Genomic DNA, 14,096 nt, shown 5'->3' with positions numbered 1-14,096 from the left:
ACAGGTATTTTTTCATAATTTGAAATAATTTACATTTCAGCTCGATATAACGTACATTTCTTCAGTTGAATTTCAGACTGGCCAAACATGAAAATGATAATTTTGAGGAAAACATGTTTGAACATTAGCGTCAAAAGTAGCTTTTTTCATTTCCACGAAAACTTCGAATTTAATGACTTCTTATTTTCATTGAACCTTTTTGGGTCTATCGTGTGCAAAATATGAGTAAAATGTACCAGTCGATACTTAGTTTTTACATCTTTTTAAAAATATTTTGAATTTGAGTCTGTGAAATTAAACTTAGTAGGATTTAGGATCGTTTGTCATTCAAAAGTTGTACCATTCTTGAATTCAACTGATGGTTTTACCGAAATGAGTATTTGAAGATTTTAATTTAGTAAAAAGGGTTTATACTAGTCACACTGTAGCCTTAAAATGGTTTCCAGAGTTCCAGTACAGCTTTAAAAGTTTTTAAAACCTTTAATTATGTTTGTAAACTTTTTAGAATCTCTTCACAAGTTTTTTTTTGCAGAAAATTTATCGGATAATATATTTAATCAACAAGCAATTTCTTCAGTATATCGTACTCGCATCTTGACAATGTCAAATTTCACAGCCTTTAATTCTTTAAAGTCGTACGTAATTTACACCATTACCCATCAACTCATCTTTCTGATATAAAAACGATGAGCTCATTATTGTTGCGATAATTATTATCTAATATTATGTATCTGTTAAAACTTGCATAGCCAATTGACATCATGACGCATGTCCTATTCGATTACTCATTTCGGTCATAGAAGCAAAGTAATAGAGCGGAAACCATTCTCATGCAGTATCCGGTTCCGCGAGAAAATCAGATGCATTGATGGGCTCTGGTAGTGTGCGTTTACATGACACGCTAGAATTTGCGTCATACTGTGCGTTCTCCCCAGAGCAACTTTTAATTGACGCTAAGCGACGTCAGACACAATTCGCACAATAATTATTGCTCCGATTGCTGCTTATCTAGTGCATTTATTTATCAAACATAAACAGATACGCACTGATCAGTCAAATCATATGTTTGCTGATATTTATTCGCCTCTCCCATGCAACTTAAGGGCATGGGACTGACTCCCATTATTGACCGCGGCTTGCTACGATCAACTGATTTATGTAGCGTTGAAATATGCAAATTGAAGCCCAATGTGCATTGCTGATACTTACTAAAGCTTGGGCGGATGGTTAGAATACGTTAGTCCGAACTCACAATGATCTTCTGTAGTACATACACTATAATTAGGTACACCGGCGCTCCTGTTTCAACGTATATAGTTCAAATCGTTCATGGCGGGTGCGTCTGCCGGTCTATCCTTGATCGGATCAGTTCTCCGGGGCGAACATGTAGTGTTCGTTTTTTTTTTTGCATTTATAAAACCCAGGAATTAAACAGAGTGCTATCATGATGAGACACGCACCGGGACCGCTGGGTGCAATTGATGAGTTAAACTTTAACCAGAATCAATGAATAGTGTGTAGAATATCGGTGCACGTGCGCATGGCCTTTGTTTCCCACTATTGTTGTTGGCCCTACAGTACACTAATGGGGTGGAAAGTTTTAACCGAGGCTAAAATGTAGTGGATTGATTTGGTTAGGCCCAGTAATTCAACTCGGAAAGTATCACATCTCACTGTATGTAAAGTTTCACGTCGAAGTGATATTTATGTTTTCTGTAACGATCAGTGATAAGTTCAGTTAACATGTTCGAGCAATTCCACTTAAAATCGAGCACAAAATAGATTGTGCGCTGACTCTCTTCGATTTCAAGAATTTTTCCATTTCTTGTTTGCTGCCCTGTATGGGATTATTCGCCTTTAAATTAAATTTTTATCACAAACATTCCATTCGATTTGTTGCCAATCCGCCAAATTTTCAAGTCAATACTACTGAACAACAGAAGCGCAATACCTTTGAACAAACTATTTCCTAACTGATTTTCCCACAATGAAAATCAAATCTTTGGATTAAAAATCATTGTTCAGAACGCTGGAAGTAATTGCGGCAACTTGAAAAATCCTCACCAAGTAGGTAATGAGATAAGATGTTCGAGAGATACTCGTAATACAAATGCAATACCATAAAAATTGTTTCCGTTTGTTAACATACCAGTTTGATTGCATGCTTTACCCAACAAAAAATATTGTTTTATAACAGCCTGTTAAGCTTTAGTTCAGCCGAAATTAGCCTAATAGCAGCTTAACGAGCTATAAATCAACAAAATTGTTTGCTGGGTATTAACTTATAGGTAATTAAATAGTTTTGAACCTATGGTAAAAAGTTATTATAATTAAAAGATAATAAAATCACAGATCACAGATTTTTGTTTATAAGAATTTGTGATCTCTCACTTCACAATCAAGGATGAAAATTTAAAAATTTGAAAAAAAAATATACACCCTCAGAACCGGATTCACGATTGTGGGGGCCTCAGAATATTGTATTTCTTAAGAACCTTTATCTATCTGTAAATTAGCGAACCTATACATTAGAGAAATGACAAGACACTCACCGTTAAGGCAACTGTCAACATCAAAACGGGCGAGTTGTATCATTTTGCATTGCCGTTATCCGTTTTGATGTTGACAGTTGCCTTAACGGTGAGTGTCTTGTCATTTCTCTAATGTATAGGTTCGCTACTGTAAATAGAAGGAGGGTGGTATTCAAGACACGAACGCATGACGTTGACTACCGTATTCTTATATTCCATTCAAACAAGTAGTAGAGGGAATTGCAACGCTTCTTTTACAAAACTTCGAGGCACCAAAAGGTGCCAATTGCCGATTATTCTTGTTTACTGGTAAGTCCGTCCAGAATTCCAGTCATTTTAGTATTTTGCAGTAGCCATGTACTACTAACAACCACCAGCATTACGGGTGAAACCGGCACGAGATGACCGGTACTATTTTGCCTTTTCTCCTTACAGCTGATAACACCTAGCGTCCGTATGTAATCGGTACGGTTTAGTAATGAAACTGATGGGGTGAAATGTTCGAACGGTACCTTTCATATCAAGGCTTCGTCAGTTAGTTAGAAAGAAGGGGGGGTTAAGTAGAAAATGGAATGACAAGGAACGTAAATAAGCATCGGAAACAGAAAGTGATAACAGCAATAACAACAAAGTCAGATCGATTGTATCCGTTAGTGTCGACTGTGCTTGGGAAGAGAGGTAGTGATTGGCTGCGCGGTATGATTTAGACAATCGATATTAATTACCAATTTTTCAATAGTCTATCTCAAACAATAGTTTGTTTTTGTTACATGAATTTAACCGTAAAAGAATTTCTGATCGATTGATGTTTTTCGAGGTTTAGAACCTCGAAAACCTGATTTCAAATTCAGGCGCCTAACTTCGATATAGACGTTAGGCAAAAGTCATGAATAGAGAACCGTTTATTTTTGGCATGGTTCAATCTTGGCAACAAGAAAATTCTGCCGTGTCGGGTTTTGCAAAATCGAGCGGGGTCTATTTTGATTATTTATTTGCAGCACTCTATTTTAGAAGAGAAAATATTCTCTTTAACTTTGATGAATACCGTGCTGAATCGAAATCCGTACACCTAAGCACATGACAATCTTCGACGGTCAATATAAAATCAAGAAATCACTTATTGCTTTAAACTGACATGTTTACTTATAGGTCCACTTATATTTTATCACTATTTCCAAGAAAAATGATTCAAATTATTCTGAAACTCGGAAAAATCATGTTTGAATAGAACATGTTTTGAATCGAAATCCGTACGCAGTTTTTTGTCTGAATCGAAATCCGTACACTTTTGAATCGAAACCCGCACGCACGCGATATAGTCCGTACAGCAAGGAATCAAAATCCGCATAGATATAGAAGTACAAAAATGAATTGTGTTTTTCAATTTATCTTAAAATTTACGAATAAATACATTGTGAGAGTCAATTGGCTCCTAAAGTTTTACACGAATTTCTATTTTTTTATATCAGCTGAAATAGTGTAATTTTCTGAGCAAAACACGATTTTTAATAAATGTTTTTTAGTCATCGGAACGCCGGAACCTCTCGAAGCTTCCCGGTACGACTTTCCATCGCGCACCTCAGTCACAGCTTTTTTTAAATTGTTTGCCGTATATTTATGCTTGTTTTCTTCCATAATATTCTGAAAACAAGAGTAAAAGGCCCATAGATGAAGAAAAAAAAGAGTAAAAGGTCAATAAAAGGTAGTAGAGGGAATTGCAACGCTTCTTTTACAAAACTTCGAGGCACCAAAAGGTGCCAATTGCCGATTATTCTTGTTTACTGGTAAGTCCGTCCAGAATTCCAGTCATTTTAGTATTTTGCAGTAGCCATGTACTACTAACAACCACCAGCATTACGGGTGAAACCGGCACGAGATGACCGGTACTATTTTGCCTTTTCTCCTTACAGCTGATAACACCTAGCGTCCGTATGTAATCGGTACGGTTTAGTAATGAAACTGATGGGGTGAAATGTTCGAACAGTACCTTTTATATCAAGGCTTCGTCAGTTAGTTAGAAAGAAGGGGGGGTTAAGTAGAAAATGGAATGACAAGGAACGTAAATAAGCATCGGAAACAGAAAGTGATAACAGCAATAACAACAAAGTCAGATCGATTGTATCCGTTAGTGTCGACTGTGCTTGGGAAGAGAGGTAGTGATTGGCTGCGCGGTATGATTTAGACAATCGATATTAATAACCAATTTTTCAATAGTCTATCTCAAACAATAGTTTGTTTTTGTTACATGAATTTAACCGTAAAAGAATTTCTGATCGATTGATGTTTTTCGAGGTTTAGAACCTCGAAAACCTGATTTCAAATTCAGGCGCCTAACTTCGATATAGACGTTAGGCATCGTCAAAACTTACCTAAAATCTGTCAGAAATTTTTAGAACATCTGTTTAAAACGTATCTTCGCTGAAAACTTATCAGTTATATAATCAACACACAATTTCTTCTGTATATCGTATTCACAATTTTACAGTGCCAAATTTAAAAGTTTTGCATTTTTTAGAGTCGTACGCAACCTATTTTTAATTAGTGCCATCTATGAAAATTAGTAGAAGGGTGGTACCCAAGACACGACCGCATAGTTGACGTAGGACTACAATAGTTTTATATTTCCCTTTGAGGCTTTTTACTTTTGGCACGGTTAGATTTTGGCACACATGTGTCAGAAACGAGCGATTATGTCTAATCACATTTCTTATTTATTTCAACCAATTTAAGCTCAACATCCTCCAAAAGAAGGGTATTTTGGTTCTTTATGTGGCCAAAGCGGATGACCGGAATCGATGAAACGGTTCCTGGAATATGACCGGAACATGTACCGATAATATAATGATCATGATCTAAGCAGTACTAAGCCTCTAATTACTCGGGTAGTAATATCAAGTATCTAGTTCGTCAGCCTCAATTCATAAAGCGACACCTCAAATGACTTGAAACTAAAACTAGTTCATTGATGGAAATATCTATAAAAAAACCTAAATTAATCCACCCAGCGGTCAGACCCAGCCTTTCTCATTCAAACTTTTATTTGTAAAAATAGATTTACATGAACGCTTCAATCCAATAAATGTATATTCACTCTTGAAAATTATTGATGTTGTAATCTATACATATAAAAATGCAATCCGGTCTGTCTGTCTGTCTGATCCATATAGGCTCGAAAATTACCGAACCGATCGGCGTGAAAATTTGTATGTAGGGGTTTTTGGTGCCGATAAAGGTTCCCATGATTGTTTGAGACCCCTCCCTTTTCTGGAAGGGAGGGGTCCCATACAAATGAAACATAAATTTCTGCACAACTCAAGAACAAACCAAGCAAATGAAACCGAATTTAGCATGTAGATGTTTAAGGGGTGAAAAGTATGTCCATAATGTTTTGACACCCCTCCTTCTTTTGGAAGGAAGGGATGCCATACAAATGAAACACAAATTTCTGCACATCTCGAGAGCTAACCAACTAAATGGAACCAAATTTGGCAGGTGAATGTTTTAGTGGTAAAAAATTTGCTCTATAATCGACCTTAGGCAACATTTTGGATTGTAAGATAGCAACTTCCGGTTTCTGGAAATCAGCCTAAAATGGACGATTCCCGTTAAATATGAGTATCTCCGGAACCAGAAAGATGCACAGAAGCTAAAAATTGATCACAGACACAATCTTGAATTTTAAGATGGTGACTTCCGGTGTCTGGCAAACAGCCGAAAATGACCAAATACCATTCAATATGAATGTTTTCGGAAGCAGAATTACGCCCAGATGACAGAAATTGATTTCACAGGCAATTTTTAAGTTCAAAATGACGACTTTTGGTTTCTGAAAAACAGCCCAAAGTGACCAAATACCACCCAATATGAGTATCTCCGGAACCAGAATGTTGCAAGAACACCAGGATGGCAACTTCTGGTTTCTGGAAAACAGCCAAAAATGGCCGATTTCCGTCTGACATGAGTATCTCCGAATCTAGAATGATACACAGCAGCTGAAATCGATCACACATCCCATTTTGGATTCTAGGTTGGCAACTTCCGGTTCCTGGGAAACAGCCGAAAATGATCGAATAACACCCAATATGGGTGTTTCTCCAACCAGAATGACGCTCAGAGGCTAGAAATTATCTCATATACCATTTTGAAATCCAAGATGGCGACTTCCGGTTTGTGAAAAACAGCCTAAATAACCAAATACCATCCAAAATGAGTATATCTGGAACTAGAATGATGCAATGAGCTAACAATTGACCTCAGGCACCATTTTGAATTGCTAGATGGCAACTTTTAGGAAACAGTCGAAAATGACCGAATAATACTCAAGATGAATATTTCTGTAATCGAGATGATGCATAGAAACCAAACATTGACCCTGGAAACCACTTTGAATTTAAAGACGACCACTTTTAGTTTCTGGAAAACAACCAAAATAACTAAATACCTCCCAATATGGGTATTTCCGGTGTCAGATTGATGCCAGAAAATCTGCTAAAAATGACCGAATACCACCCAATATGAATATATTCAGACTCAAGGCGATGTACAGAAGCCAAAAGTCGAGGATATTGTCATTTCGATAAACCCAATCATTTCAAACGATTTGTTATTTGACTTCGATCTAATCCTATGGCCGATTCGTCGTGCATTTGCAGACTTTTAACACATCGCAAGGAATCAATTAAATTGGAACGTTCAAATAGTACGATACCACAATTAAATTATGTTGAGGCCACATATATCGATCAAAGCAGGTATATTTTTAAATAGTCTTTGAATTTCTCCGCTTTCCATAACTTTTGAGACACATATCAAATTGTTATGAAGTTTGTTATTTGTAAGTTCGAGAGATGACTCGTTTGTATGACACTAGTTATGTTCAAATAAGTCATGTAATCTTTGAGATAATAGACTTCCGTTGTTTTATTAACAATTTGATACATAACGGTTGCTTAAGTTCGATTATAATTAAATGAAATGGGAACGTATAGGGCAGCCAAACTTTTCAACCACGTGTTCAATCATAATTCATCAGTTACCCCTTAACTAGCTCGTTCATTTTATATCAATATTGTTCAAATCGGTTGTGTAGTTTCTAAGATAATGAAGTTTCGTGATTTTCACATTTCGATACATTACAGACGAAGTTACAGTCCGCTTACAGTAAAATTCAATAGGGTGTTATAAGGCAGCTATACATTTCATTTGACACTAATTTTGTGGAAATCGGGTCAGCCATCTCTGAGCAAAGTGAGTGAGTCCAAGTAGTCTTCGGAATATGTTCCTTTTCATAGCCTGATTTCACATTTTTAAACATAACAGGCAAAGTAATAGTCCGATTGCAAAACAAATCAATAAGGTCTTATGGGGCAACTAGACCTTCCATTTGACACTGATTTTATGAAAATCGGTCCAGCCATCTCTGAGAAACATGAGTGAGATTGAACAGTCTTGAGGACACGTTTCTTTTCATAACTTTTGAACCACAAGTTCAATCTTCATAAAATTCAAAATTTAAGGGATTTTAAGGTAGCCCGTTCATTTGAAACCTATTTTGTTCAAATCGGTTGTGTAGTTTTTGAGATAATGATGTTTCGTGATTTTCACATTTTGATACATAACCTCTAAACTAAAAATCCGATTACAATAAATTTTAATGGGGTCTTATGGGACAACAAGACCTTTCATTTGCAATTAATTTCATGAAAATCGGTCCAGCCATCTCTGAGAAAAGTGAGTGATAATAAAAATCTGCACATACACACACACACACACATACACACACACACACGCACACACACATACAGAAAATGCTCAGCTCGTCAAGCTGAGTCGAGTGATATATGCCATTCGGCCCTTTGGAGCACTTTTATACTTTCGGTTTTGCAAGTGATTGCTATACCTTTCTAGGAGAAAGGCAAAAAGTCATGAATAGAGAACCGTTCATTTTTGGCATGGTTCAATCTTGGCAACAAGAAAATTCTGCCGTGTCGGGTTTTGCAAAATCGAGCGGGGTCTATTTTGATTATTTATTTGCAGCACTCTATTTTAGAAGAGAAAATATTCTCTTTAACTTTGATGAATACCGTGCTGAATCGAAATCCGTACACCTAAGCACATGACAATCTTCGACGGTCAATATAAAATCAAGAAATCACTTATTGCTTTAAACTGACATGTTTACTTATAGGTCCACTTATATTTTATCACTATTTCCAAGAAAAATGATTCAAATTATTCTGAAACTCGGAAAAATCATGTTTGAATAGAACATGTTTTGAATCGAAATCCGTACGCAGTTTTTTGTCTGAATCGAAATCCGTACACTTTTGAATCGAAACCCGCACGCACGCGATATAGTCCGTACAGCAAGGAATCTAAATCCGCATAGATATAGAAGTACAAAAATGAATTGTGTTTTTCAATTTATCTTAAAATTTACGAATAAATACATTGTGAGAGTCAATTGGCTCCTAAAGTTTTACACGAATTTCTATTTTTTTATATCAGCTGAAATAGTGTAATTTTCTGAGCAAAACACGATTTTTAATAAATGTTTTTTAGTCATCGGAACGCCGGAACCTCTCGAAGCTTCCCGGTACGACTTTCCATCGCGCACCTCAGTCACAGCTTTTTTCAAATTGTTTGCCGTATATTTATGCTTGTTTTCTTCCATAATATTCTGAAAACAAGAGTAAAAGGCCCATAGATGAAGAAAAAAAAAAAGAGTAAAAGGTCAATAATACATGCATGATACACACGCTGTACGGATTTAGATTTAGGCGATTAACAAGGATCAAAATTCGCACGGCACAGTTTTTGCTGAATAAATGCAATTTACATTATTCACCAAACAATATACAGCTTGAAAATGACAAAGACTTACCTTTTCAATCGATTTCAAAAAGATTTACAAAGTAAAACACTTATATCCCCCTTGAAAAACGTTTTTATCTGAAAAACATTTCCTTAATAAATTCTCTAACGATGCGACGAAATAACAACTGAAACCGATACACGATAGATTTTTTATTTTTAATATTTTTATATTTTTATTCATGGCCTACTGACGCATAGTTTAATTTAACAGAAGGCCAACAGTTCAACGGACATGTACACGTAACTATCATATGAATTTTCATTTTTATGATGCCTAAAACTGACGAAAAACATCAAGGTGTACGGATTTCGATACTGTACGGGTTTCGATCCAGCACGGTACCATACATTCTAATACAGTCAATTTTCTTCAATACGCGAAAAGGCAAGCTTCTGTACAGATTTAAATTGAGCACGATTTAATAGAAATTAAACAATATTTATTTGTCTTGTGAACGATGACTCACTCTCCGATCACCAAGCGGCAAAGATGTCACATAATAAAATTTTCCTGCAGTTACAAGTTCATAGAAAAAATAACGATGAAGAATTACAGTTTTTAATAAAAAATGTATTTTCACAGAAAATTTAAAATGGACATGAGAAAAAACACAGTGTAGAGTTCAAAAATAAACAACGCATTTTATCTGTACAATGAACCTAATTTTTATACCTGCTATCGGCCTCTACCGACACGTACAGAATTATGTTGTCCTAGGTAGCGCAGCGTATTTGGCGGCACCCGTTCATATTATATGGAATTCCCGTTCAATCATATTGAATTCTAATATTTGCTACTATACGAAACAAGAAGAAAAAGAAGACAATTTAAACGGCAATTCGATTCGTTTCGATTCCAGATCGCAAAACTAGTGAACCTATATATTAGAGAAATGACAAGGCACTCACCGTTAAGGCAACTGTCAACATCAAAACGGATAACGGCAATGCAAAATTATACAGATCGCCCGTTTTGATGTTGACAGTTGCCTCAACGGTGAGTGCCTTGTCATTTCTCTAATATTTAGGTTCACTACGCAAAACGATACCTACGCGATAACCCAACACGCCCCACTGTGTGTCGACAGCGGCAATGTAGTCTTCACTCGGTTCTACTGCACTGATAGACGAGGAGTGACCAGCGCTCTATTCATACATTGCTCGGTGCGTTACTGTTGCCTGTGCCAGCATGATTTCCTTTATCAGTTTTAATAACATTCTAAAGCAGAACGTAAAACTGTCTGATAGTGGAGGTGGTTACGAACTTTCCGAAAAAGCTTCACCTTCAAGACATCGAAATAGTCTAGGTTCATAAAAGCAAACATTAGTTGACCTATTGGGACGGGGTGATTCTGTCATTTTTTTTTGCCACTACTGTACAGGATATCACAGCAGGCAGTTGGTGTCTATTCATGGAGTCTGTGCCAGGCGTGCTTGCATGTGATTGGTACATTGTTCGTGAAAATTCGACCTCGGAACCTTTATGAAATTTTCACTGTTTAACAATGAAATGATATCGATAACTGAGGAATCACAATATTGTCCATCATTTTACCAATCCAACGACATATTGATTATTGTAATCCATCATGTGGTTTCATCAGTATTACCGTTTGAAATTTTTCATTCCAACGTTACATCTTGGTTTTAGTTTCCGCAGAATGTATCTCGATATAGTGCGGTTAGACGTAGTCCTACATCAAAATACGGCTCCCCTAGTTGCGTTCGCAACCATTAAGCCTGTATTACACTCTTTGACCAAGCGTCAAATGTTTGGCACTTTTTGACAGATAAAAATTTGGTCGAAGGTAATTGTTTGTCACTCTCCAATTTTAATATGGGGCAAACAACAACCATGATGCCAAATAAATTTGACCATTATGTCAGAAAATCAAATATTTGACCATTAGACAAAGAGAGTACTGCAGGCTTTAGACTCAAATTTTTACGCAATACAATTCCAGTTTATTGGGATGAATAATTATCTTGATATATTTAAGCATTTTTAAAATTTCGTACTGTGCGGGTAAAAAGAGCAGCCTACGGTGCACAGTGGTCCAATAAGGCAAAAAGTGGAACTTAATTCCATAGCGCCTTTCAACTTCATCCTAGCTTAATAGTGTCTTCGGAGCAATTGTTTGTATGAATGACCCGCATAATTGCAAATTGTCAAAAAATATGAAAAGTTTACTATACTAAAAATAAAAAAATTAACTTTTTTGTGTTAAGAGATAGAAGAATAGTTAATTCAGCAAAGTTGTAGGAAATTCAAAAATATGAAACTTTGTTGAACAAATGAAAATCCTATCTCTTTTCGGTACATAGTTATAAAGTACACTACATGGAACTTATTTAAAAGTTAGTTTTTTGTACTTAACTTTTGTTAGATGCATTTTACACGAAAGTGTAAATCGGAGGAATTGTTATGGCACACAAAACACACATTTTTGCCGAAGACCATATATCTCCAGGACTTTTCCTTACAAAGTTATATCATATTTTAGCTTATTTTTTCGATAACTTCAAGAACGTATAGGTTAAAAAGGGGCCAGTGGAATCATGATGTCAATACTTTTCCTTGAAGTTAAGATAAAGTACTATAAACTGCTTTAGGTTCCATTTGTCCCAATCCACCCATTTTAGAGTACGGCGAGCATATGTCACAGTAGGTTTTCATATATCAAAAATACTAACTTTTTTGTGTTAGGAGATAGAGGAATGGTTTATTCGGCAAAGTTTTAGAACGTACAAAAATATGAAACTTTGTTGAACAAACAAAATTTCTATCTTCATTGGGAACAGAGTAACAGAGTGTTTCATGTAAAAGTTACTTAATAGTTAGTTTTTTGTATTTAACTTTTGTTGGTTACATTTCACAAGAAAACGTTGTTCTAAAGAAGCATTTGGGCATACAAAACACACGTTTTTGTTGAAGGCCACATATCTCCAGGACTTATCCTTACAAAAATATAGCACATTTCAGCATATTTTTTCGATAATTTTAAGAACGTATAAAGGAAAAAGGGGCAAGTGGAAACATGATGTCAATTCTTTTTCTCAAAGTTTAGCTCAAGTGCTCAAAACTACTATAAGTTTCATCCGTCCCAATCCACCTAATCTTTATTCTATACGTTGTTGAAGTTATCGAAAAAATATGCTGAAATGCGCTATAACTTTGTAAGGAAAAGTCGTGGAGATGTGTGGCCTTCAACAAAAACGTGTGTTTTGTATGCCCAAATGCTTCTTTAGAACAACGTTTTTTTGTAAAATCTAACTAACAAAAGTTAAATGGTGGTGGTAAAAAAGAGGCAAATTTCTATTTAAAATTCTAGATGCTTTGTGTTTGTATCAGAAAAACGCAAAGGTAACCCTGGACGGTTGCACAGATGGCCGCGGCTAAATGTGCTGTTGAATGCGGATTATCCGTGAAACAAGCTTCCAGCATTTCCAGTTTCTTGCGGATAAGGTCATTTATTGTTATTGATTCTACGACAAATTTCTCTGCCAGTAATTTACTAGTTTTAAGCCCGATAATTAATTTAACGCTCAAAGCTTGCAATAAAAAAAGGACTTTTTCCGGATGGTGATAAAAAAATAAGACAGATAGTTGATTAAGCAGACAATGTGTGCAGTAGGGAAAGCGAAAAATAAGCGAACTGGAAATATGATACAGATTTGGAAAATATACCGCATCCCACATATTAAAATTCAGTCCGCGCAAATATATATTTCGACTATGACATACAGTCATCCTCAGTGCTTATGTGGACTGGAATCCATATAAGCACTGAGGATGACTGTATGTCACAGTCGAAATATATATTTGCGCGGACTAAATTTCAATATTTATTTCCCAAATTTCTAGTAGAGTCTAATGGAAACCGATAATTATTTCTTTTGATTTTATCCTTTAGAGGTTTTCGTCTCCCAGGGTCGTCGGCCGTCCGGAACCGGGCTTTTTTTCGGTGCTCTGATTATTGTCTAATAGTGCCAGGATATCGTAGATGCCGGAACGGGCGTATCCGGCGTCCACAAAGTTCCGCACGATGTCCGTTTTTAATGCGGCGGGGTATCGTTCTTTGAACGCGCACACTTCTGTACGGGGTAGGTTCACTGTTTTCTCCGTCACGGTTTGTCTGATAGAGCTGTCAAGTTTTTTCTGCTGGCTTACTATGATTGATACTGCATAGACCTTCCTATCTGCGCTAATATTAGTGGTCTATTTCAATAATACAAGTTTTATTTTTGGTTGCAAATAATCAACACGCGGTGGTAACAAAAAATTTCGTCCTGCCCCGAACTTTTATTCAAGTTGTAAGCCGATTTTTAGTTTTATTTCATCTGTTTTTCCACTAAAACAAAGTTTGCTAGAACAGGTAACACAAATGAAATATTTTTTGAAATTGAACATCAGCTGATTTTTTGGTTGAAAACAAATCGATTTTATAATGATACACGACTAAGCCTGTATTGGTGAGATCTGGCGTAGAAAGCTCTATTGGTAGTTGCGTCAGAGCGTGTGAAGGTAAATCCATGAAAAATTGGTATTTCTTGTCTATTTTTAAGGGGCCATCCACACTCCACGTGAACAGATTTTCGACGATTTTGACTCTTCTCCCTTCGTGGACAACTGCCCATATAAATTCTAAACATTGTTTACGGACCGTGGACATTAAACCAACCCCCCCC

Source organism: Wyeomyia smithii, chromosome 3 (assembly GCF_029784165.1).
Source record: "Wyeomyia smithii strain HCP4-BCI-WySm-NY-G18 chromosome 3, ASM2978416v1, whole genome shotgun sequence".
Classification (NCBI taxonomy): domain Eukaryota; kingdom Metazoa; phylum Arthropoda; class Insecta; order Diptera; family Culicidae; genus Wyeomyia; species Wyeomyia smithii.
The sequence above is the reverse complement of the archived record's forward strand: the minus strand, read 5'-3'. Positions refer to the sequence as shown.